Below are 25651 nucleotides of genomic sequence, written 5' to 3' on the forward strand. Positions count from 1 at the left end.
GGTGAGTGAGACTGCAGCATGTGGGCCTACATATTTCTTACACATGAAGGCAGGCAGCCAGGTATGGACCTGGAGAGTGGGATGATGGTTTTCTGACTCAGAAAACCACGATTTAGCACTCAGCTCTCCATTGCTCCTAAGTAGGTCTTTCGTGTATGAAGTCACAGAGTCTTTGTACACTCAAGATAGTGACATATGGGGTTTGCAGTGCAAAGACCAGGATCTGGCAGGCTTATATAGAAGAAATAAGAGTATGAAGTGAATGCTAAGGTTTTATGTTTGTGTGGGTAGGATGTGGAGAGCAGAGGGGAGAGAGAGAAAGGCACAGAAGTAGAAATGTATAAAGCTTGACTTTGGCACCAGAAAGATTGGAATGGAATGTTCTTTAAGGGGAACGTTAGAGAGCCCAGCAAGATGTAAATTTGGGGGACTTAACTGGAAGTCTTTGATGCCAGTCTAGGCATTTAGAATTGGTCTCCTAGATAGTAGAAAAGAGCCATTGAAGGTTCTTAAACAGGGATGTGACAGGTCTCAAGCCCAGGAGATAAAACTGAATTAGCAAATTAGTTAGGAAACAAGATAGTTATTATCTACAACTAAGGCATTATCACGTTCAGCTCAAGAACAATCCCCTGGCACAGAGTCTCATGTTCTCAACAGATGCCTGCTGAATTTTTATTTTGAATATAAAATTGCTGTAGCCCAGATGTCATTTGGCCTCCCCAGCTTTTTCATATAAAGTGATGTGATATTTTAAATCTGAAGCAAGTGACTTGAAAGCTTTCTCTTGCACAGACCCAGTCCAAGGGGTGAGATGAGGTTAGACATGATGGCAGCCCTCCATTCTCCTTACTCCCCCTACCCTCAAATGGGCCACCAGGTCCTGGGTTAAGCCCCACTTCCTATTGCTCTGGTTCTTTCTCTGATACTGCCTATCAGCATGTGCCAGCCCCCCCAGGCTTTCCAGACTTCCACAGCGAGTGTGGTGCAAGGCTCTGATGTGAAGTAAACGAAACAGGACTAAAGGCCATGAAGTCAGTATCATGCAGTGGCACCACTTGAAGCAGGTGTCTGCCTTTGAAAATATCCATGAGGTTTCCTCTGCCACGGGCACAGCCCTATCATAGAAACTGATGAATAAGAGAACAGAATGCATAAAATACAACCCAGTCTATCCATCTCAAGCCATTGACATTTTACTCATGGTGTCCTAATTAACTCTGGGTGCTTTTTATGTCCTTTATGCTTTTTTATATCATAGAAAGTGAACTGTGTTGGTTGCCCCATGTCATTTGTAGAGAATTGTGGAAGCTAATTAAAACAAAACCAAAAGCCACAGATGTAATTATTACATAATGAGGTAAGGATAACATTATCAGATGCTATTACATATACTGAGAGCAAATTTTAATTAGAACCCCAGGTGGTTACTGAGAAATCAGGTATAAAGAAATTCTACCATGACTACCTATTTGCAAAATAATCATGCATCACAATTATTGCTTGGGTATAAATCAGATTCCTTGGAAATACTTTTTAAAAGGAAGACAGTTCTCTGGTCTTGGCCTGTGCAAAACAAATAAATAAAGCACATGCGTTATCAAGACCAGTTTCCTCAATCTGATACCGCAGGCACAAAAGATTTAGGACCTTCTGAAACATGTAATCCTCTGGTATCAAAGATTAGATTCATTCTTTCTAGTTTCTATAAAGTATAAATATGAGATGTATCTGTAATGGCAATGAAATAAATATTTTAAGGCATATACTCCTGTTCTTACACATAATTTATAATCCTATTTTATGACTCTGTGTGTGTATGTGTATAAAATACACAATTCTTTCCAGTGCAATATGTCACAATGACAGTTATATACTTGTACATATTGTGAAATAGTGCCAAGCAACTGGTAAAGCTTTTCAGTAAGTCACCCCTAAAGACCCTGTCTAGAAGTTAAGCTATGTGTCGTCTCCATCTTGTGGACAGGAGATCAGGAGAAAGTAAAAGAGGCAATAGGATAGAAGGCAGGTAGGCAGGTTAACCTCTTTAAACATCTGTTGCTTGATGGAGGCTGGCTGGAATGCCAGCCCTGGTCCAGCAGAAGGTGCACCACTGGTGGATGATGACTGTCTTCTGTGATCGTGAAGGTGGTGTGGCAGGTGGTGGTGATGTGCATGGAATCCGTTTCCTCTTTTGTGCCTAATGAAAACATTTGCTAGATTCAAATCCAGATTTTTGTGTTCTAACCTCAGCCACCTGTCCCCCCAACAACTAAAGGGCTGCGTGACCTTGGGCAAGCCCTTTAACTTCTCTGAACCAGAGCTTCTCTATCTTTTGAATGGGAACTGTGGTACCAACTCAGTCCTCCTAGTGTAGCATGAGGTCACCCTAGGATGAGCAGTTTAAAATTAGTGGATTCAAACTTTAATGGGCTTCCCAGGTGGTGTTAGTGGTGAAGAACCCACCTGCCAGTGCAGGAGATGTAAGAGACACAGGTTCCGTCCCTGGGTTGGGAAGATGCCCTGGAGGAGGGGAGCCCAGTGGGCTACAATCTGTGGGGTCACAAAAAGTTGGTTATGACAGTGACTTAACAGCAACAATAAAGGAATTCAGTGACATTTGAAGTGTCATGTAGTGCTAAATGCCACAAAGGACAAGTACAGCAGGATTGGGGAGAGAGAGCGTGCCAGTCGGGAGGACGTTGTTTCAGATAAGGTACTGGAAGGGTCTCAGGATCCACATATGATCACAGAAATGGATGTAGTCAGGGAGTGGGTCACATGGTTACCTGGGGGAAAGCTGTTCCAGGTAGAGGGACAGCAAATACCAGAATTGTGTTGCATGGGTTCAAGGGCCAGGAACAAAGCTAGCATGGCTTTTCCATTTCTGCATGCTTTTCCATTGGAGTTCATTTTGAGGTGTAGCCCTAGCAAATAAACATGGATTTTAGGGGCCACGAAAAGTCAGATGGTGGTGCTTACTCACTCACACAGCACAGTGCACAGGGTCTGTCATCTCTTGTTACCCTGCTCATTGATTTTCTGCCTTTACTTATAAATGTATATTTAAACCATTTAGACCATGTGGGGCTTCCCAGGTGTCTTAGTTCAGTTCAGTTGCTCAGTTGTGTCCAACTCTTTGCAACCCCATGGACTGCAGCACGCCAGTCTTCCTTGTCCATCACCAACTCCTGAAGCCTGCCCAAACTCATGTCCATTGAGTCGGTGATGTCATCCAACCATCTCATGCTTTGTCTTCCCTTTCTTCTCCTGCCTTCAATCTTTTCCAGCGTCAGAATCTTTTCCAGAGAGTCAGTTCTTCGCATCAGGTGGCCAAAGTATTGGAGCTTCAGCTTAAGCATCAGTCCTTCCAATAAATATTCAGGACTGATTTCCTTTAGGATTGACTGGTTTGATCTCCTTGCAGTCCAAGGGACTCTCAAGAGTCTTCAACACAACAGTTCAAAAGCATCAATTCCAGGTGCCTCAGTAGGAAAGAATACACCTACCAATGCAGAAGACGCAAGAGACACAGGTTCGATCCCTGAGTCCGGAAGATCCCCTGGAGTAGGGAATGGTAACCCACTGCAGTATTTTGCCTGGAAAATTCCATGGACAGAGGAGACTGGTGGATTACAGTCCTTGGGGTTGCAGAGTTGGACACGACTGAGCACACATGCACAACATTACTCTTGCCCTGTAAGTAAATAAGTAAATCGAATCTTTTTCTTTCAGGAAATAAATATTGTACTGTTACACAGCCTGATTTATGGCAGTAGTAGAACCAAACCAAGAATGTTGTTTACAAGGTGCAGTCTGTCAAGCAGTTGATCCTTCAGGGCAGCTTCTTCTGCAGGGGTGTGGAAAGAGGAGTGTCACATTCACCCCCACCCCCACCTCTTTGTCTTCCTCCTCCTGCTCCTCCTGGGCAGTGCTTCTTACTCAGCCTCTGGATTTATAAGACCAGCCAGTCTTTGCTGCTTTCCCACCACGTGCTAACAGTGTTCTATATAGTTTATACACCTTTGGTCAATTCTCTTGATCCTTATGGGAGTGTAATATTAAACTAATCACACAAGACTGAGACAATGAAATGCAGTAACATACATTAAGTGTTTAACACAATGTCGGGCATAGGGTAGATTCCCCAAAATGGTAGCTATTATTATCACAACATTATTTTATTTAGTCCTCCTAAATACCTGAGGAAAGGGGCATTATAATCCTCAAATTATAGGCTCAGACAGGTTAAATAACTTCTCCAGGGTCACTCTGCTAGTTTCAGTCCAAGTTAGGGTTTAAATCTCAATCTATCTAAAGCTAAAGACTGTGTTCTTGTTCTTCACATACTACCTCATTACTCTTCAATTTCCTTATATCTATAAAATGGATATTATATATATATGTGCATGTATATGTATATATATATGTATGTATATGTGTACCCATATGTTACAAAGGGATTTCAATACTAAATTATGTGAGTATATGTATATTTATAAAAGGTATCAATATAAAATTGATACTTAACATGTATTTTTTTCTTTTATTTATTTATTTATTTAATAAATTTATTTATTTTAGTTGGGGGCTAATTACTTTACAATATTGTAGTGGTTTTTGCCATACACTGACATGAATCAGCCATGGGTTTACATAAAGGTATATGTGTGCCTGTACATCTGTGTTCTTGGGATAGCATTATTTGAGTAAAATTAAGACCTTATTATTATTAGTTGAAATAATTGTTCATTTGAATCTGTCTTTAGACTATTGGAGCCCCTGAACAGGAATTGATTTCTGGTAATGGAGGGTCTGGGCTTCCGTGGTGACTCAGATGGTAAAGAATCTGCCTGCAATTCAGGAGACCCGGGTTTGATCCCTGACTCAGAAAGATCCCCTGGAGAAGGAAATGGCAACCCAACCCAGTATTCTTGGAGCCTGGCAGGCTACAGCCCATGGGGTCACAAAGAGTCAGACATGACTAAACAACTGACAATGGAGGGTCTAACCAATAACTGCTGGGTGTTGGGTGTAAGCAGCCCAGCCTCCTCAGGCCTTGGCTGGAGTATTTCTGGGGCAGGCATTGTACACAACTTCCCATATATTTCTGGAGGAATGATATTCTGGTTGTTCTCTGTGGTTACTGAATATGTACCAAACCCCTCTTTGCCTTCCTTCTCCCATGTCGCCACGCCATTGCCCTGCCAGCATCTCTGCCCCTCTAAAATAAACCACATGCTATTGCTTCTCTGCTCAAGGCTTGCTTCTGTAGTTGTTGTTCAGTCACTCAGTCGTGTCCAACTATTTGTGACCCTATGAACTGCAGCATGCCAGGCTTCACAGTCCTTCACCATCTCCCGGAGCTTGCTTAAACTCATGCCCATTGAATCAGAAATTCCATCCAACCATCTCATCCTCTGTCATCCCCTTCTCCTCCTGCCTTGAATCTTTCCCAGCATCAGGGTCTTTTCCAATGAGTTGGCTCTTCACATCAGTGGTTAAATATTGGAGCTTCTGTTTCAGCATCAGTCTTTCTAATGAGTATACAGGATTGATTTCTTTTACGATTGACTGGTTTGACCACCTTGTTGTCCAAGGGACTCTCAAGAGTCTTCTCCAACACCACAGTTCAAAGTGTCAATTCTTCAGCGGTTCAGCCTTCTTTATGGTCCAACTCTCACATCCATACATGACTACTGGAAAAACCATAACTTTGACTAGACAGAGCTTTGTTGTCAAAGTAATGTCTCTGCTTTTTAATATCTAAGTTTGTCATAGCTTTTTTTCCCAAGGAGCAAATATCTCTTAATTTTGTGGCTGCAGTCACCATCTGAGGTGATTTTGGAGCCCAAGAAAATAGTCTATCACTGTTTCCATTGTTTCCCCATCTATTTGCCATGAAGTGATGGGACCAGACGTCATGATCTTAGTTCTATGAATTTTGAGTTTTAAGACAGCATTTTCATTTTCACTCTCCTCATTCACCTTCATCAAGAGGATCTTTAGTTCCTCTTCACTTTCTGCCATAAGGGTGGTATCATCTGCATATCTGAGGTTATTGATATTTCTCCCAGAAATCTTGATTCTGGCTTATGCTTCATCCAGCCCAGCATTTCACGTGATGTACTCTGCATATAAGGTAAATAAGCAGGGTGAAAATATGCAGCCTTGACATACTCCTTTCCCAATTTGGAACCAGTTCACTGTTCCATGTCCAGTTCTAACTGTTGCTTCTTGACCTGCGTACAGATTTCTCAGGAGGCAGCGGGGGTGGTCTGGTAGTCCCATCTATTTAGGAATTTTCCACAGTTTAGTGTGATCCACACAGTCAAAGGCTTTGGCATAGTCAATGAAGCAGAAGTAGATGTTTTTCTGGGATTCTCTTGCTTTTTCGATGATCCAACAGATGTTGGCAATTTGATCTTTGGTTCTTCTGCCTTTTCTAAATCCAGCTTAAACATATGGAAGTTCTTGGTTCACATACTGTTGAAGCCTGGCTTGGAGAATTTTGAGCATTACTTTGCTAGCATGTGAAATGAGAACAGTTGTGCATAACCAGAACATTCTTTGGCATTGCCCTTCTTTGGAAATGGAATGAAAACTGACCTTTTTCAGTCCTGTGGCCGCTGCTTAGTTTTCCAAATTTGCTGGCATATTGAATACAGCACTTTCACAGCATCATCTTCTAGAATTTGAAATAGCTCAACTGGAATTCCATCACCTCCACTAGCTTTGTTCATAGTGATGCTTCCTAAGGCCCACTTGATTTCGCATTCCAGGATGTCTGGCTCTTGGTGAGTGATCACACCATCATGGCTATCTGGGGTCATGAAGATCTTTTTTGTATAGTTCTTCTGTGTATTCTTGCCACCTCTTCTTAATATTCTCTGCTTCTGTTAGGTCCATACCAGTTCTGTCCTTTATTGTGCTCATCTTTGCATGAAATATTCCCTTGGTATCTCTGATTTTCTTGAAGAGATCTCTAGTCTTTCCCATTCTATTGTTTTCCTCTATTTCTTTGCACTGTTCACTGAGGAAGGCTTTCTTATCTCTCCTCGCTATTCTTTGGAACTCTACATTCAGATAGGTGTATCTTTCCTTTTCTCCTTTGCCTTTAGCTTTTCTTCTTTAGTCAGCTATTTGTAAGGCCTTCTGAAACAGCCATTTTGCCTTTTTGGGTTTCTTTTTCTTGGGGATGGTTTTGATCACTGCTTCCAGTTTAATGTCATGAACTTCCGTCTATAGTTCTTCAGGCACTCTGTCTATCAGATCTAATCACTTGAATCTATTTGTCACTTCTACTGTATAGTCGTAAGGGATTGATTAGATCATACCTGGGTGGTCTAGTGGTTTTCCCTGCTTTTTTTCAATTTAAGTCTGAATTTGGCAACAAAGAGTTCATGATCTGAGCCACAGTTAACTCCCAGTCTTGTTTCTGCTGAGTGTATAGAGTTTCTCCATCTTTGACTGCAAAGACTGTAATCAATCTGATTTCAGTATTGACCATCTGGTGATATAAATGTGTAGAGTCGTCTCTTGTGTTGTTGGAAGAGGGTGATTGCTATGACCAATGCATTCTCTTGGCAAAACTCTGTTAGCCTTTGCTCTGCTTCATTTTGTATTCTAAGGCTAAACTTTCCTGTTACTCCAGGTATCTCTTGACTTACTACTTTAGCGACCTGGCTTAAAAAATAGGTCTGGGGGCACAGAATGTTAGAGGCCAACCATCTCTTTAGAGAAATTATGTGAGCTACCCACATTGCCACTGTTGGCTCCTCCACCTTGGTCTCCATTCCCTCAGTGTCTGGGATGGGACTATAATACCCACTTTTCACAGGTGCTCAGGAGGTCTTGGAGTAAATCTGATAAAAATGCTTTGCACTAGCTCAGCACTGGAAACAAGTGGAATTTTCTGGGACACCACACCTCTTATTAGCTCTGTTATTGAATACCAACTCCTGCTGGTCTCTGTGTTATAAGCTGGTATTAAAAGCACTCAGAAAGATGTTTGGCTGCAGAATACTTTGAATATATATTGTTGCTATACTGACTTATGAAACACATCAAACAGTCCTACCCCTGTGGTGCCTATTGAAAAAGAGGAACAGGTAAGCTCCCCTGGGCATCAGTGACAGGGCCTAATAGCTCCTGTTTTTGCTGCCATCCAGCTGGTTTATGTGCTTGGCATTTAGCCTCAGCTTTTTATATGGTATTTATCACTGTGATTAAGTAAGGGGCAGAGACATTTGGAATGGCTTTGCCCAAGAAGCCACCTGAGCCTTGCTGTTTTTTCTGTTTCAATAATGAAGCACAAGCATTGTGTGTTCCTGCTGATCCTGGGCAGGCCAAGATATGCTGTTCAAATGGCAGGAAGGAAGCAAGTCTGTGATGCTAACAAGAATTTATCTCCAAGATTAGAGTCCTCACGGTGCCTTTTCCTTACCCCACTGTCCACTGAACTCTTTATGATAGAGTCTATTAATTTATAATCCCTCATGGAAGGCATTCTATGTGTTGCTGTTGTTGTCCAGTCTCTTAGTTGTATCCAACTTTTTGTGACTCCATAATTGTAGCCCACCAGGCTCCTCTGTCCACGGGATTTCCCAGGCAAGAATACTGGAGTGGGTAGCCATTTCCTCCAGGGGATCTTCCCCACCCAGGGATCCAACCCACATCTCCTGTATTGCAGGAAGATTCTTTACCACTGAGTCACTGCAGAAGCCCTCTATGAATTGAGCTCTCACCATATCTTAACCTTCTCAACATTTCTATGTAATGAGAAATAACATTATTTCTATTTTGTTTAAATAAGCTAAAGGACTCTCAAATAGTCTAGGATTATTTACTAAGGGATTTAGTAGATCCTAGATATGTGGGCAATGAGCTAGATTTTGTGGGATAACTAGGAGTTGACAGGCTGAGCGGGATGGAGAACCTTCAAATAAAGTCACTGATCACACTCTGTAAACTTAAAGGGTCAGGCAAATAAAAGGCATCTCAGGAAGAGAAAAAATGTTCTATAAAATCTGTGAGATTCAGGTGTCCTGGTGTGTCATCCTGGCGTTAGTCATGGTTAGCAAGTCTCTCATCTTTTTCAATCCCACCTCCATTTTCTTTTTTTCCCTTCCTTTCCACCTCCTTTCTTTCCTTTCAAAGGAGAGAACATGCCTGATCTCCCGTCCTCTGGGCATGATATGCTATGCTCACTGTTTGCATTACATAGGTTGAAAATGTTATAAAAAGCAGAGAGCATTCATTAGTTGTGGCTAACATATCTGGCTCTATATTGGCACCATGAACCCAATTCCATGATCTCATTATTCACGTATCTATAAAACAAGGCTTGGCTTTTTCCAATAGTCATGTGTGAATGTGAGAGCTGGACCATAAAGAAGGCTGAGTGCCAAAGAATTGATGCTTTCAAACTGTTGTACTGGAGAAGATTTTTGAGAATCCCTTGGACAGAAAGGAGATCAAACCAGTCAATCCTAAAGGATTCAACCTTGAATAGTCATTGGAAGGGCTAATGTTGAACCTGAAGCCCCAATACTTTGGACACCTGATGTGAAGAGCTGAGTCATTGGAAAAGACCCTGATGCTGGGAAAGATTGAGGTCCGGAGGAGAAGGCAGCAACAGAGGATGAAATGGTTGGATGGCATCACTGACTCAATGGACATGAGATTGAGCAAACTGTGGGAGATAGTGAAGAACAAAGAAGCTTGGCATGCTGCAATCGATGAGGTTGCAAAGAGTCGGACACGACTGAACAACAGCACCACCTCATCAGCTCTGGCTCTATATGGGTACCGTAAACCCAGTTCCATTATCTCTTTATTCATGTATCTATACAACAAGGACATCTTTGATGGACAGAGTCCTACCATCTTTAATGCTGAGACAGCTGGGTGGAAACTATTTGCAGGACTGTTCTGTCAGTTCAGTTCACAAGTTTTCTGTCAGTAGCCTACTAGCTTTTCCAGGATTACACTAAGTGTGTTTAGGGTAGGGAGATGTGTGAGCATACAGGAAAAATAGGGTAGCATTTAAAAGGAAAAGGCAGCTGCTTCCATAAGACCACCAGCTCCTGGTGTTCCTCCTCCTTTCCTCACTGTTCTTTCTCAGCCTCTCACATCTCTCTGTTCCTGCCCACACTCAAATGTTGCAGCTCTAGGGTACCACCATTTTGGAACCTTTTCTGTTCGTATTCTAAACTTACAGCCATTACCTTGAAAGAGTGGATTTCCCTGGAATACAAGAGAAGAGAACTTTATTTCCTTCTGCTTTCATATCTGCTCTCTGGGGCTCATTTCTCCTAGCCCTGAATGAAATCCAAGGCCATCTCATGATTTTTCTGATCACTCTGAGGTGGGGCTATATGTTAGTCCTTCAGTCATCTCCTACTCTTTGTGACCCCATGGACTGTAACCCACTAGGCTCCTCTGTTCATGGAATTCTCCAGGCATGAATACTGGGATGGGTAGCCATTCTCTTCTCCAGGGTATCTTCCCAACCCAGGGATCAAACCCAGATGTCCTGCATTGGCAGCAGATTCTTTACCATCTGAGCCACCAGGGAAGTCCCATAGCATTCATTAAAACCAAGCATCAAAATTAACTGAACCTAGAACCAGACATTTAAATTATTGTATCATAAAGGATTAAAGCAAGATTTTTTAAAGGACACATTTGTTTTCAGTCATTAAAGGATAATTTTCAAAAAATATGAAATCATACATAATGAACATGTGTCAAAGATTTTATCTAGTTTATTAACTAAAACAAGAATCCATAAGATGATTAATCAAATTCAAAGGAAAATCTGAAGAGCAGACATATTTACAGTCAATCAAGAATGCTAAAATGAATTTGCTAATGCCTACTGCTGCTGCTGCTAAGTCGCTTCAGTCGTGTCCGACTCTGTACGACCCTATAGACGGCAGCCCACCAGGCTCCCCCGTCCCTGGGATTCTCCAGGCAAGAATACTGGAGTGGGTTGCCATTTCCTTCTCCAGTGCATGAAAGGGAAAAGTGAAAGTGAAGTTGCTCAGTCGTGTCCGACTCTTAGCGACCCCATGGACTGTGGCCTACCAGGCTCCTCCGTCCATGGGATTTTCCAGGCAAGAGTACTGGAGTGGGGTGCCATTGCCTTCTCCGGCTAATGCCTACAAACCTGGTTAATATCCTGTAAGGCAGCAAACTGTAGGGTTTTGCTGGTAGCTCAGTGGTAAAAAAATCCACCTGCCAATGTAGGAGACTCAGGTTCAATCCCTGGGTTGGGAAGGTCCTCTGGAGAAGAAAATGGCAACTCATTTCAGTATTCTTGCCTGGGATATTCCAGGGGCAGAGGAGCCTGGTGGGCTACAGTCCATAGGGTCAAAAAAGAGTCAGACGTGACTTAGGAGTAAAAAACAACAACAAGGCAGCAAGCTGTAGTTTTTTATGGGGCAGAAATCAGTTGCAGCTCTGCTAGACACAATTCATTTGCATTTCTATGGGTAAAAATAATTTGCACTATCATCATATCCTTACAATTAATAGAATTGTAAAATAGCCTCCTCCAACTCTGATGGCTCAGAAGGTAAAGAATCTGCCTGTAATGTAGGAGACCTGGGTTCGATTCCTGGGCTGGGAAGATTCCCTGGAGGAAGGCATGGCAACTCACCCCAGTATTCTTGCCTGGAGAATCCCCATGGACAGAGTCTGACGGGCTATAGTCCTTGGGGTCACAAAAAGTCGGACACGACTGAGCAACTAAGCACATCCCGGCAAGACAATCAAAGATGCAAAGCTCTATAGAATCAGATAACCCTGAAGGGTTTCCTAGACAATGCTCAGCGTTCAACTGAAAGGATACCTAGTAATCTTTTGTGCATTTCAAAGACTTTCATGATTTTCCTAATTGCAGTACTCTCTAAGGAATATTTGTCATATTATTTTTCATGATATATATGACTGACAATTTTGGTGGTATTAATAAGCAAATTTAAAGTTATTTTAAAGTTTTCATTTTGCTTCTATTTCAAACCATTACATTTTGTATTTTTGTCTATGCTTTTTAATGTATTCAAAACAATAGAACTTACAAATACTTTATACAAAAATAAACATAAATATATATTAAATATTTGTAATTAAAAAAAATATTTTACCAATGAAGTACCAATGAAGATGTACTGTTGCAACTTTGAAGATCACTGTTTTGAGACTAAGATAAAAGTTCTCAGTATCTACAGAGACACAGTCTCTTGGCGAGAGCTCTCAGTCTCTTTCCCCCTTGTCAGCTACACAGGCTACATCCCATACTATTAGCTGACTTATGTCAACTACACAGGCTACAACCCATACTATTAGCTGACTTATTAGTCAGAATGGTTAGCTTGCTCAAGAACCACTGTCTCTAACATTGAAAACTGGCTTCTTGAAAATATTTCAGTAAGGGAGATCATTATATTGATAGAGTCTTAGTTGATTTATTATAGGAGGGAAGGCAAAGGAACAAATGTGTGAGACTACTGGGGTCTGTTTTAATGTGAGTCATTCAGTGCAGGGGTTTTCTTGGGTTGGGCAAAGAGGTGACAGAATAGTTCAGGATCCATGGCCAGAGCTAGGTGGTGATTTCTAAGTGAATATCGAAGAGACAGTTGTTTGATGTTATTTATTGCACTGAGAAGGGTGTTTTCACCCGAATAAGGATAAACTGACACTAGAGTAGTCAAATTAATGGGTTTTTAGGAAGTCCCTTATAATAGTTTCTTGAGGCTGTAGTACAAACTGCCACAGACTTAAAACAACAGAAATTTATTCTTTCAGAGTTCTGGAGGCCAGAAGTCTAAAATCTACAAGTTGACAGGGCCACACTCTTTACAGAGGCCTTAAGGGAGAATCCTCTCCTCTTTCAGTGTCTGGTGGCTATTAGCTTTCTTCAGCCCGTGGTTGTACCTCCCTCTGTCCCATCATCATGTCAGCTTCTCCTCCACGACTGAGTGTGTCTCTTTGCCTCTTTCTCTTTTTTCAAAAATGATTTTGTTTATTTTTTGCTGTGCTGGGTCTTCCTTGCTACGTGGGCTTTTTCTAGTTGCAGCGAGCAGGGGCTACAGTACTTGTGGTGCAATAACAGAGGCTCATTGAAATGGCTTCTCTTGCTGTGGAACAAAGGTTCTAGGGCATGTGGGCATCAGTAGTTGCAGTTCCTGGGCTCTACAGCAGATCCTCCATAGTTGTGGAACTCCATAGTTGTGGAAAAAAGGCTCTAGGGTGCAGGCATCAGTAGTTGTAGCTCCAGGCTCTAGAGCAGAGGTTCCATAGTAGTGGTGCATGGGCTTAGTTGCTCCAATGCATGGGGATCTTCCCTGATCAGGGATGGAACCCATGTCTCCTTCATTGGCAGGCAGATTCTTTACCACTGAGCCACCAGGGAAGCCTACCTCTCTCTTCCGTCTCTCAAAATCCTTAATTTAATTACATCTTTGACCATCTAACATATTATCCATTCTTTTGGTGTAGAAGGTAATATTCCCAGGTTCCAGAGACACACCATGGATGTCTTTTGGGAGGTATACTGGGTTGAACAGTATCCCCTTCAAACATCATGGCCACCTGGAACCGCAGAATATAGCCATATTTGAAGTAGGGTCTTGGCAGATGTAAGTAGTAATGATGATGTCATACTTGGCCCTAATCTAGTGACTGGTGTCCTTATAAGAAGAGGAAAAAGACACAGAAGCATACATGGAGGGGAGAATAGAACACCTGTTCTGATGGAGGCAGAGATTGAAGTACTATGTCTACAGGTCAAAGAACACCAAAGATTGCCAGAGCCACCAGAAATTAAGAGATCATTTTATAAATTTCTCTTTCGAATTGGAGGCAACAGACTAAGAGAGAGATGGCTTTTGAGGAATCATGCCTGTAGCACAAAGTTCATGCACCATTTCCCCTTTTCCTTCTGTTGGAGCCAATCAGGCAGAAATTAAAGATCCTCTCTGATTGGGTGACATTTCCAGCCTCTTGGCCTTGCTACAATTTGTGTATTCTTAGTGGCTCTTGAGAAGTTCTATTTGTCAATTTTCTCCCATCCTTTTTCCCACATTCCCATAAAGCCAAACACTACAGAGCAGAGACTTGGGTTGAAGAAGGTGGCAACACGCTGGTTATTCTGCTCCTCCACCCAGACCCACCTTCTACCCTTGTCCTCTGCTCTGTGTCCCTAGAACCTGAGCATGACTGAATTATCAGAATTAATATTGGTTTTCCTTCTTTCTCCCATCTTTATGGCTCTCATGAAAGGAGCCATGGGTAGAAGAGGATTCCCAAACATTGAAATAGGCCTGTATCTTATCCACTGGCTTAAATAATGGCATTGTTTTTGCATGTGAATACATGTGTTTGGTTTCCTTTCAGCAGGAATTATTTTGACATCTTCTCTTGTCCAACCTCAAGTCAATATTTTCAAACTATACCTAACCTTGGCCCATTTTCCTTCTGGTTGACAATGTGTTCTGTTCAACCTGGTGCAAAGGTTTAGGAAAGACTGCCATTCTCATACATTCCAAGGAGCCACATGGAAATGGGTGTCTGTTGCTCTGTTCACTGTGGAGGTTCAAGCGTGTGTGTCTGAAACACCAGCCTGCTGGACATAAGTTACATCCTAAACCCTGTGTCTCCATAAATAACCCCTGGCAGTTTCATTATAGCCTGGGGAACCCCAGCTAACAATGGCAGCTAAGTTAACACCAATCAATCTTTCTAATGCCTTTCATGGTTTGGTTTCATTAAGAGCCGAGGCCATCATTCACCCATGCCTGCTTGGCCACCATGTTGATTTGTGTCACCTTATTGTGTGAACGAATATGCATCCCCAAAGACCCGAGATTTCCTCAGAAAGACAGTGACGCTGAGTGCTCCCTATTTATGACTTAGCATAAGAACGTATATTGCCTTTTATTACATGGCCATTAGAGAGTAAAATCTGGGGAGAGATTTCCATTGGAGTGTAGTCAGCATAATTATAAATTTGGAGATGATGTGAAATATGCCCTTGCTGGAATATTCACTGAGTTATCAAATAGGGTTTTCTTCTGGTGACACCAATTAATCATGGCTCCTGTGAGCCCATGATACTCCCCCCTCTTCCTTATTCCTGTTTTCCAGGCTTTGTTTAGCCCTTATCTCTGCCCCTGTGTCTAGCCAAGAATTGGCCAATTTGAATGAAAAAGAGACCATTGATAGGTCTCTGGTCAAACCTCAGCAAAAGGAGTGTTTCTCTGTCATTTTTGTATAGGATTCTGAGGTGAAAATCTAGGTCTTGAGGGAGAGAGGAAGTAAAGGGAATGAAAAAAATGCCTCTGTAGCAGAGAGTCCAGGAACCACTTTATCCGGCTCAGCACAAATACCTGCAGCATGGTCACCTCAGCCTGCCCCCCCACAACCTCCCACGGCACCCCCTTAGTGAAACTGGAGGTGAGGAAAATTGGTACTTAAGTTAAAGCTTCAACCAAGCAGTTTTTGATTACATAGCTAGAATTTGCTCACCAGATCCTCATGGTTCATACTAACCTTGGCAGGGTCTCAATGGCCATTTTTCACGCTTGACTTATTCTTGAATAATTTCTGAAACACATTAAGCATAGAAAGCTTTTCCTCTAAACTCACTCATGCGTACTTTTCTTTGCCTCTCTACATTATCCCTAAGCCTCTTTGGGATTTTTATCATAAAGGCCACAGGAGAGACCATTCATCTTTTTTGCTTACATTTGTGTGTCCACTGTGGACATCAATAGGTGGACTGAAATGGGCTTACTAAGGCATGCAACTGAGGGGTGGATAGAACCTAATCTTCCCAGCCTTGTCCTTTCCACCCACCTGCTCCCTTAGCTGTGTCAGCAATTAACTTCCCCTTCCCCACACCTCAGTCCCTTCCATATCCCTAGTGGCTTCACACAGCCAGCTCCCCTCTGTAATCCCTTGCTTCTCTGTCCATCACACAAACACAAACCTTGATCAGTCTCTGCACTCTCTATGACAGAAACAAAACAAAACAAAATATAAACAATTATAGCAACAAACCCTTCCAGTCCCTTAGCTTTCTAAATCAATGATTTGTGACTGAGTGTGCGTGTGTGTGTTGGGGGGCAGGGGGCGGGTTGGGTATCTTAGGATGGTGTTGAAAAAATAAAATCAGAATCTGTAGTAAGGGAGTATACCTTGAAAGCCATATTCAGCATTGTGATTTTACATTTAGAACATACAGCCTCCCTAGCAAAAATCTGGTTTTATTATCTATATTACACAATGTAAACAAAATTTGATAAGACCTGGAGAAGACTCCAGGAAAATATCTTCTTTTTTCATTTTATGAAACAAATTACACAATGTAAATATGGCTTGGAAAAACTGGACAAGAAAGAAAAGTAGTTATCTGCCATTACCTGAGCGAAGGTTCACACTGCCTTGAAGAAGGGATAAACACTTTGAGGGAGTGTATAAGGATTGTTTATCCATTTGTTTCACTTGTTGGGTCTGTTTGGTTAATGAGTTACCCCTCACCGTATCCTGTTTGTAGTGAAATCCTGGTAACTTCTACTAACAAAGCAGTTTGATGGTAAGGGCTGAAAAACCAGAAATGGTGGCAACTTGAGCACTGGACAAGTTTTCTGATTCATTTCTTCAGGGGTGGAGAAGTTTTCTATCCCATGCTCAAAAATGACCAAAACGTCAATGCGTGTCTTCCTTTCCTTGGTTTAAGATTTTTGCCCTTGCTTGAAATGAAAGTATCAGTAGGAGATATCATTATTTTAGCCAAGTTTTAGTCACTATCAGCTCAGAGTGACTGGGTTCCATCCTAAGAACAAAAGGATGTGAGCAAAGCATGGAGAGGGTGTTAGTACAGTGAGCAGTTAAAAGAGGGAAGGGAGGTGTCCAGATTGATTTTTTGTGTGTGTGCCAGTACTTCTCTGTTCCTTATATCCTTACTCTTTTCCGTGTAACATAGTAGTTCTTCCCTTAAAATGATAGGGTCAGGGGGTCTGCAAGGAGATCAAACCAGTCAATCCTAAAAGAAATCAACCCTGAATGTTGATTGGAAGGACTGATGTTGAGGCTCAAACTTCAATACTTTGGCCACCTGATGCGAAGAGCCGACTCATTGGAAAAGACCCTGATGTTGGAAAAGATTGAAGGCAGGAGAAGAGGGCAGTAGAGGATAAGATGATCAGATAGCATCACCAACTCAATGGACATGAATCTGAGCAAACTCTGGGACATCGTGAAGGACAAGGATTTTGGCGTGCTGTAGTCCATGGGGTTGCAGAGTTGGACACACCTGAGTGACTAAACATTGAATTGGGCTACAATTTCTTAGATATGACACTAAAAGTTCAAGCAACAAAGGAAAAAACAGGTAAATTAACTTCATCAAGATTAAAAACTTTTGTTGTATCAAAGAATAATATGATAAGATCAGGCACATTCAGGGTGATAGGACCTTAGACACAAAAAATAGTTTGGACAGAGTGAAAGGCAACCTATAGAGTGGGAGAAAATATTTTCAAATTAGATATCTGATAAGAGATTAATTGGAGAAGAAAATGTCAACCCACTCCAGTATTCTTGCCTGCAAATTCCATGGACAGAGGAGCCTGGCGGGCTACAGTCCATGGGGGTCATAAGAGTTGGACGCGACTTGACAACTAAACAACAACAGATGAGATTATTATACAGAATATTTAAACAACTCCTACAACCCAAAACAACAACAAAGCAAACATCCCTATTAAAAAATGAACACAGAACTTGAGCTGACATTTTTTTTTTCCAAAGAAGATGTACAAACAGCCAGAAAGATGCTCAGAATCACTAATCATTAGGGAAATGCCAATCAAATCCACAATGAGCTACCACTTAATCCCCATTGGGATCATTATTATAAAAAAAAAAATAGCAAGTGTTAGTGAGGATATGGAGAAATTGGAACTTTTATGATGTGCTGGTAGGAATGTAAACTGTTATAGCCACTTTGAGGAACTGAAAAATGGCAGTTCCTCAAAAAAATTAAATTGAACTACCATATGATTCAGCAGTTCTTTTAACTATGTACACCAAAATTGAAAGCATGGATTCAGATACTTGTACACTCATATCCATAGCATTCAGTTCACAGTTGACAGAAGGCAGAAGCAACCAAAGTGTTAGTTGATGGATAAATGGATAAACAAAATGTGGTATAAACATAGAATGGAATATTATTCAACTTTATAAATGAAAGAAAATCTGATACGTGTCAAACACGGATGAACCTTGAAGACATGATGAGATAGGCCAGTCACAGTACTGTGAACTTAAAAAGGTAAAATTTTATGTTATGTATAAGAAAGAAAGAAAAAAAGTGAAATTTCTCAGTCATGTCTGATTCCTTATGACCCCATGGACTGCAGCCTGCCAGACTCCTCTGTCCATGGAATTCTCTAGGCAAGAATACTGGAGTGGGTAGCCATTTCCTTCTCCAGGGGATCTTCCCAACCCAGGGATCAAACCTGGCTCTCATACATTGCAGGCAGATTCTTTACCATTTGAGCCACAAGAAAAATATACATAACATATACACACACACACACACACACATACATATATACATATGTATATAGTATGTATACGTTATGTATATTTTGCCACAAAAAGAGGTGGGGCTAGCCATAGAAGAGGAGGAAGTGATATTCAATGGAAGGACTGATGCTAAAACTGAAGCTCCAATATTTGACCACCTGATGTGAAGAGCTGACTAATTGGAAAAGACCCTGATGCTGGGAAAGATTGAAGGCAGGAGGAGAAGGGAACGACAGAAGATGAGATGGTTGGATGGCATCACTGACTCAATGGGCATGAGTTTGAGTATGCTCTGGGAGATAGTGGTAGACAGGGAGGTCTGGCATGCTGCTGTTCATGGGTCACAAAGAGTTGGACACAATGGAACAACAACAACAAGCCATAGATGAGGAGGAAGTGATAGTGTGCAGGGCTAACCCTAGACTTTGTGAGGCCTCCTGTGCTTCTACTTGATGTTTTGAGCCATAGCCAAAACATAGCCATTGGGATAACCTTTCAGGCTGAGCCCTAGAATGACTAAGCACGCATGGAACAGAATTGAATCCAAGCCTCAGCTAGGAGCTAGGGTATCTGTATCCACAGTTTAGGGTGGAACCGTCTAGATGAACCCTGCCTAGGTTAGCCAACTCTTGATGACCTGCAATTGGTTAAATGAGTTTAATAATTATTATTGAAGCCTCTAATTTTGGAATAGTTGTTACACAGCCATGTTGGGAAGCAAGAATTAAGGTGGAGAAGAGAAAGTCTAGTAAAGTACTCCATGAAAGACCAATATTTTTGGCCTCGTAAGTGTCCCAGTGGCCAGCCATTCCTCCTCTTGTGAAGGTATGTTTAATCAGGGTTATCGCTGAGGATCACCAAAATTTCCCTTGCTGCTTCATCCATCATAGACTAAAAATAGACTCAAGTGTGTTAGTTCTGTTAGATGCCTATGTATCAGCCACTAGCTTTGTCAAAACACTATTTACGTTGTTTCACGTGGCTGTTTACTGCTCTTAGGATAAATTCCTAGTTTCCTGATATAAATTTTACGTCTTACTTGCCTGGTAACTTCCTCTCCAGCTTCACCTCTTATTCAGTCCCTCTCATTTTTATTCCTCCTGTAATCTCTTAGTCTCTCTGTTTCTCTCTCCCTCCCTGATTTTTTCTCTCATTCTTTCTTTGGGCTTTCAGATTTGGTACCCCTCTAACTGGAACATCCATACACTCTGATATTTTATCAAACTAGTTCCTAATCATCCTTCCATTAGGTCTTAATTTAAGTGTTACTTTCTTCAAAGGGTCTCCCATGAACCCTCAGACCAGACAAGATGGTGCATACTGTGTGCCCTGCCGTTGTATCCCTGTAGCATCCTAACTTTACAAATAATATGCTTGTGCTCAATGTGTCTGTCTTGCTCACCCCATCTTCTCAATTTATCTGGTACCAAAACATAGTGGAAATATAACATACTTTAGTTTAAAATACTATAATCAGATGAATTAATGAATCAAAGTTGTGGCTCTGAGATCACTGTGTTCTCTTGTCAAGATTCACTATTGGATTCTATTGGTCAAAATTGTTCACTCCAGTTTATAGAAATTTAAATTGAATAAAAACTTAAAGATCATATAATTCAATTCCAAATAAGCAAACTGAAATTTCTTCAAAGGTAATTTCCTGAGAGGTATTTCTGTGGTATTTCTAAACTGGCTGGTTCAAAGAGAATTATAAAATAAGTGTTTTGCCCCTAACCTCTGGATTTTAAATAAAGCGTTTATTCTTGAACCTGCCTTTTAACTGAGTAATGCAAGTCAGGAGCCCATAGAAAAGGAAATTTATGGGCTTATGAATCTTCATTTGCAGTTCTTGAGAGTATAATGATGACTTCTGATTTAGACATCCCCCAGAGATGCAGCTGAGCTGGTGCTAAAAAACCTCAGCTATTTACTAGGATATCAATCCTTCTCATCAAGACATTAATTCCTAGGAATGTTTTAGTCTCTCAATTGGTAACTTCCATCACTCATTCCATGACTAGCAATTAATATTCATTAAGGGCCCATAGGACACCTAATTCTCCCATGTACTGGTCATGTATCTACCGGGGGTAAGAGACTTTGATTAAAGCACCAAATCTTCCTAGGTCATCTTATTGAACAGTTTTTTTTTTCAATTTAAGCCAATTATTTTACACTGTGACCTGATACACACATAAACACATTTCCACTCGAAGGGTCTAATTGATTCCTCATTGTGTTACGTTATTATTCATTAAGTAACATATTATTTAATTTATTTAATTACATTACATATACATATAAATGAGATATATTAAATATTACTCATTAAATAAGAATATAATAATTTATGGGAAAGTAATTTATAAATTCTGAAGAATAATATACATATTTCATGAAAGTTCTCCTAAGAGCCTAAACTTGTTAATCAAATTCAGAAATATGAGGAAAAGTGGGCCTTCAGGACAGACAAACTGATCTGATTGTGTCACTCTCTGCTTGAGAATTCTTCAAGAGTAACCTTGGCATTGTAGGTGAGACCCAAATCATCTTTCTGGGCCTACCTCACCCCACCCCTCACCTTGTACCTTTGAGTTCTTGCTCATCCTGTCCCCTCAATCTAGGCAGCTTTTCCATCTAGTGAACCCTTGTACCTTCCTCAAGGCCTAACCTATAGTCACACTGTTCATAGGCCTTCCCTACCCTGTACTCCTGGTAGAAGGTATTCCTCTCTGTACACGTTCATAGCATAGCACATGCAGTCTTGGGACAGCCCCTCTCCATAGTGACAGACGTGTCTCATTCATCTTGCCGTTTCCCAGCCCCTCTCAAAGAACGACTACTCACAATGCTAGTTTCCTCCCATCTTGCAGTGTTATAACAAACAAGGGTGTCCTTTTCCTTCCAGAAACAGTCCCTTAAGCCTATCATTGGTTTCAGAACAATGGGACAGAGGGATGCTGGCCAGGGTTTGATCTAGGTTGGCCATTTCATATTGCAGTGGCTTCAGGAATTGGGGGCTTTAGGAAATAAACAGTTCCAAGAGACAGGGGAGGACCCTGAATCCCACCTGAATGTGGATTCCCATGCAGTGCACATTAGCAACATCCCCCAGAGAGATCTGGAAAGATCTGCTGTCATCCGGGGGCTTCCCTGGTGGCTCAGCGGTAAAGACTCCTGTCAATACAGGAGCTGCAGGACATGCAGGTTCGATCCCTGGGTCGGGAAAATCCCCTGGAGAAGGAAATGGCAACCCTTGGCATTTCTTGCCTAGGAAATCCCATGAACAAAGGAGCCTGGCAGGCTATAGTACATAGGGTTGCAAAGAGTTGGACACAACTGAGCATGCATGTGGGCATGTCATGATCTTCCTAGTGTGGATAGCTCTGTTTCTGCAGGTACCAGACCCTCCCCACCTGGAACACAATCACTCTTGCAATGATAGTACTCCGAGTCCTGCTCAGAATTGAGGAGGAAAGGAAAATCTTGTTTGTGGAGCACATGCTATGTGTTTATGAATATCAGCTCATTATTCATAACATTCGACAGATGAGGTGACCAAAGTGCAGAGGTAAAGGTACTTGATTAGGATCACATACCCAGGGAATGGTGGGAACTCCAATCAATAGAACTCAGTCTCATCTTTTTCCACCCCCTTACCTTTGGAGAGATGTCTTTTATAAAATTCCACTCCAGTCACTTGATTAAATCTCCCTGGAGACTTACCCTAGACTTTTATGCTCCAAAGCAAAATGACAAATGACTAAAGGGGAATAGAAATCATCTTTTAATCATCTTTAAGGCCATAGATGCACATAAATGACTTTCTGGAGGGAGTAACAGTGCTTTCAGAGGGCAGTCTAAATTCTGGCTGAATACCATCAATAACAATAACAATAAAACAGAAAAAACAGGGACCATGTGGAAAGGGCTGGTGAGGGCTTTAACACAGTCAAAAGTTTATATTCAGTGAGGGAAATTAATATTTCACATTCACTTTCTTTATTAGCTTAGACATCTGAAGGTCATGGGGAGAGTTTTTCAGGTTACCAGCTTAGCAGTCTTTATCTGGAGATGAGACACTGGGGACTTCCAAGGTGAGATAGAAGATATCCTCCAGGTAGCCAGATAAGATGACTAGCAAGGGATGGTACATAATAATTAGCAAGCTCATTACCACCTGCCGCTTCAGAACTGCCTATCAACCCAGATTCATTTGATGTTCAGTTGCTTTTTGTGAAATGAAGGAGAAGGGTTTTGATATTTTTCTGAAGGTCCACCTAACATTGTGACATCAGTGTGTGTGTGTGTGTGTGTGTGTGTGTGTGTGTAAATTCCTGATCAGTTGAGAGCTGTTCTGATGGGGGCTGTCTTATTTTTAATTATACTTCGAGTGGAGATTAATCAGTTAAACAGGATTTCCTGGGGCCCTTCTGGAATGTGGAACATTGAAGAAGACAGTGAAGCCAGTTAGGAAGCTCAGCATTGGCCTTTTAAATATTTTATAAGGAAAAAGGAAATATTCTTTAATAGCCACACCCCTATAAGTATTGAATGGGTGAGATACACACATATGTGTTCATATGACTTTGCTTATGGTTGGATTGTCAGCTGCATAATCAGAGTTGGATGAGATATAGCCATTCATGGAGTATTTGTTGAGAGCCAGGAAAACTTGGGAAGATGACTAGCAGATGAACATTAAAGATGAGCGGGGGTGCAGGGGGAGGGGTGGCAGCTCATAGGTCTGCTTGCCTGTTTATCCAGAGACAGAAGGTTAAAATTTGGTTGCCTTTTGGACCCTCCGTGTTGGGGAGTTTGGAAGACTAAATACACTGACTTCAGCCCCTGACATAGTAGAGGCTGGCATTTATTCTATTAATAGCTATGCTTTGGTCTTTGCATAGATGAAGAAACCACAATGCCCTGCATGCCCCATGTTTCCATCTTGTTTCCTTCCACCCAGATAAGTACTCTGGGTTACAATCAATAGTAGAGGGTTCATTTATTCTCTCGATCATTCACTTACTTACGTGTTCATTCTATTTTTCAGCCCATATTTTACTCAGTAAACTATTTTGGACAACTTATTCTGTGCCAGGCATAGCATTAGCTCCTGAGGACGCAGAAATGAAAAATACACAGTCTTGTCCCTCAGGCAACACAGAGGCTCTGCAGATAGTATATGAATTTCAATCTATCTGGGGAAAATCTCCACAAGCAACTGTTCTTCTGGTGTCTTCTGTAATAAAGGCATATAAAATATGCTTCAAATGCATACTTTCTATGATCACAGGCCTTTGCTGATGCTGGTCCCTGCCTGGAAGGTCTTCATCATCCTACTTGTATGCCAGAATCCTCATCTGGCCCTGTTCCCTCCACAAAGCCGCCTGACCACTTGGGTAAGACTGTTTCCATCTCCATTCACTGAAACTATTTCTGATCAGTCTTGGATGTGAACTGCCTTGCGTGTGACTTAATTGCTTTAGAGGATTGTACGCTGGACAGCAGAAATCACACCTAATGTTATATTTCTATGCCTTATAGCACAAAGAGGTTGTAACACATTCTGATGCTTTTAAGCAGTTAAAATTCTTTGACCCGCCTCATTTCAAGAGGTGATGCCTAATATCCTTACCCTTGCATATGGACTGTACTTTGCCACTTGCTTCTATTAAACAGAATAAAGCTGAAGTGATGGTGTGCAATATCAGAGACTATGTACTAAAGACATTGTGGCTTATTGCTTGTTGTCTTTTGAGTCTCTCCCTCAGGGAAAAAGCAGTGACTGTGTCATGAGGACACTCAAGCAGGATACAGAAAGGCCAAAACAGAAACCTTGGACTCCTACCAACCATCAGACTAATTTTCCACTGATGTAAGGGGGCCACATTGGAAGCAATTCTTCCAGTTCCACTTGAGCTTTCAGATGAAGGTGCCTGAACTGGTATTTTTGACTATAGTCTCATAAACAATTCTAAGCTAGACCACTCAGTTAAGTCATTCCTGGATTTCTGACACTCAGAAACTGTTGAGATAATAAGTGTTTGTTATTTTAAACTATTCTCTGAAACTCTGCATTCAGTTGGGTATATCTTTCCCTTTCTCTTTTGCCTTACATTTCTCTGCTTTTCTCAACTATTTGTAAAACCTTCTCAGACAACCACTTTACCTTCTTGCATTTCTTTTGCTTTGGGATGGTTTTAGTCAACAATTTTAAGCTATAAAATACTGACGTAATTTGCTATATAGCAATAGATTACCAATATCCAATACTCATGTATTGTTGTTGTTGTTCAGTCACTAAGTTGTGTCCAACTCTTTGTGACCCCTGAACTGTCGCCAGGCCTCCCTGTCCCTCATCATGCCCCAGAGTTCACCCAAGTTCATGTCCATTGAATCGGTGATGCCATCCAACCATCTCATCCTCTGCTGCCCTCTTCTCCTTTTGTCTTCAATCTTTCCCAGCATCAGGATCTTTTCCAATGAGTTGGCTCTTCACATCAGGTGGGCAAAAATTAGAGCACCAGCTTTAGCATCAGTCTTTCCAATGAATATTCAGGGTTGATTTCCTTTAGGATCAGCTGGTTTGATCTCTTTGCAGTCTGAGGGACTTTCAAGAGTCTTCTCCAGCACCACAATTTTACTTGTATCAAAGTGGCACTCAACACAGAAGTTGAATATGTCTTCCTTCTCTTTGAATAAATTTTATGAAATATTTCTGGTATATAATTTAAGGCTTTCATTAATCCCATTCTCCTTCTTACCTCCCCAGAGGTAATCATATCTTTCTGCAGCTTACTTTCTTGTGAGTGCAGCATTATTATGTTTATTCAAGTTTATTAATGTCTATGTTGACAGATGTAGTACTAGAACATTCATTCTAACTGGTGTCCAGTATTCATTCTATGACTATGCCATAAAATTATTTATTTGTTCTCCTGTGAAGGCATTTAGATGATTTTCAGTTTTTCACTCTTATTAATACCACTGTGTCGCCATTCTTGTAGATGAATCCTTAATTCCACATATAAGATTTCCCCGGGGA

The 25651-nt window shown here is 41.3% G+C and overlaps 1 protein-coding gene across 10 annotated transcripts in view; it reads left to right on the plus strand.

The window, feature by feature from the left end:
- Positions 1-25651, plus strand: part of LOC145511219 (uncharacterized) — a 321565-nt gene that overhangs the window by 187379 nt on the left and 108535 nt on the right. For 2 of the 10 annotated variants that reach the window (XR_014057649.1, XR_014057654.1), the window contains exons 4-5: positions 23900-24005; positions 24366-24538. The exons of 7 other annotated variants lie outside the window; for them this stretch is intronic. The gene's annotated coding sequence lies outside the window, so the exon portion shown is untranslated. The remainder of the gene's footprint in view (positions 1-23899; positions 24006-24365; positions 24539-25651) is intronic. One more of the 10 variants, XR_014057650.1, reaches the window with a different exon arrangement.

Source organism: Giraffa tippelskirchi, chromosome 6, assembly GCF_054371585.1.
Source record: "Giraffa tippelskirchi isolate mGirTip1 chromosome 6, T2T-mGirTip1v1.2.pri, whole genome shotgun sequence".
In the NCBI taxonomy this organism is placed as follows: Eukaryota; Metazoa; Chordata; class Mammalia; order Artiodactyla; family Giraffidae; genus Giraffa; species Giraffa tippelskirchi.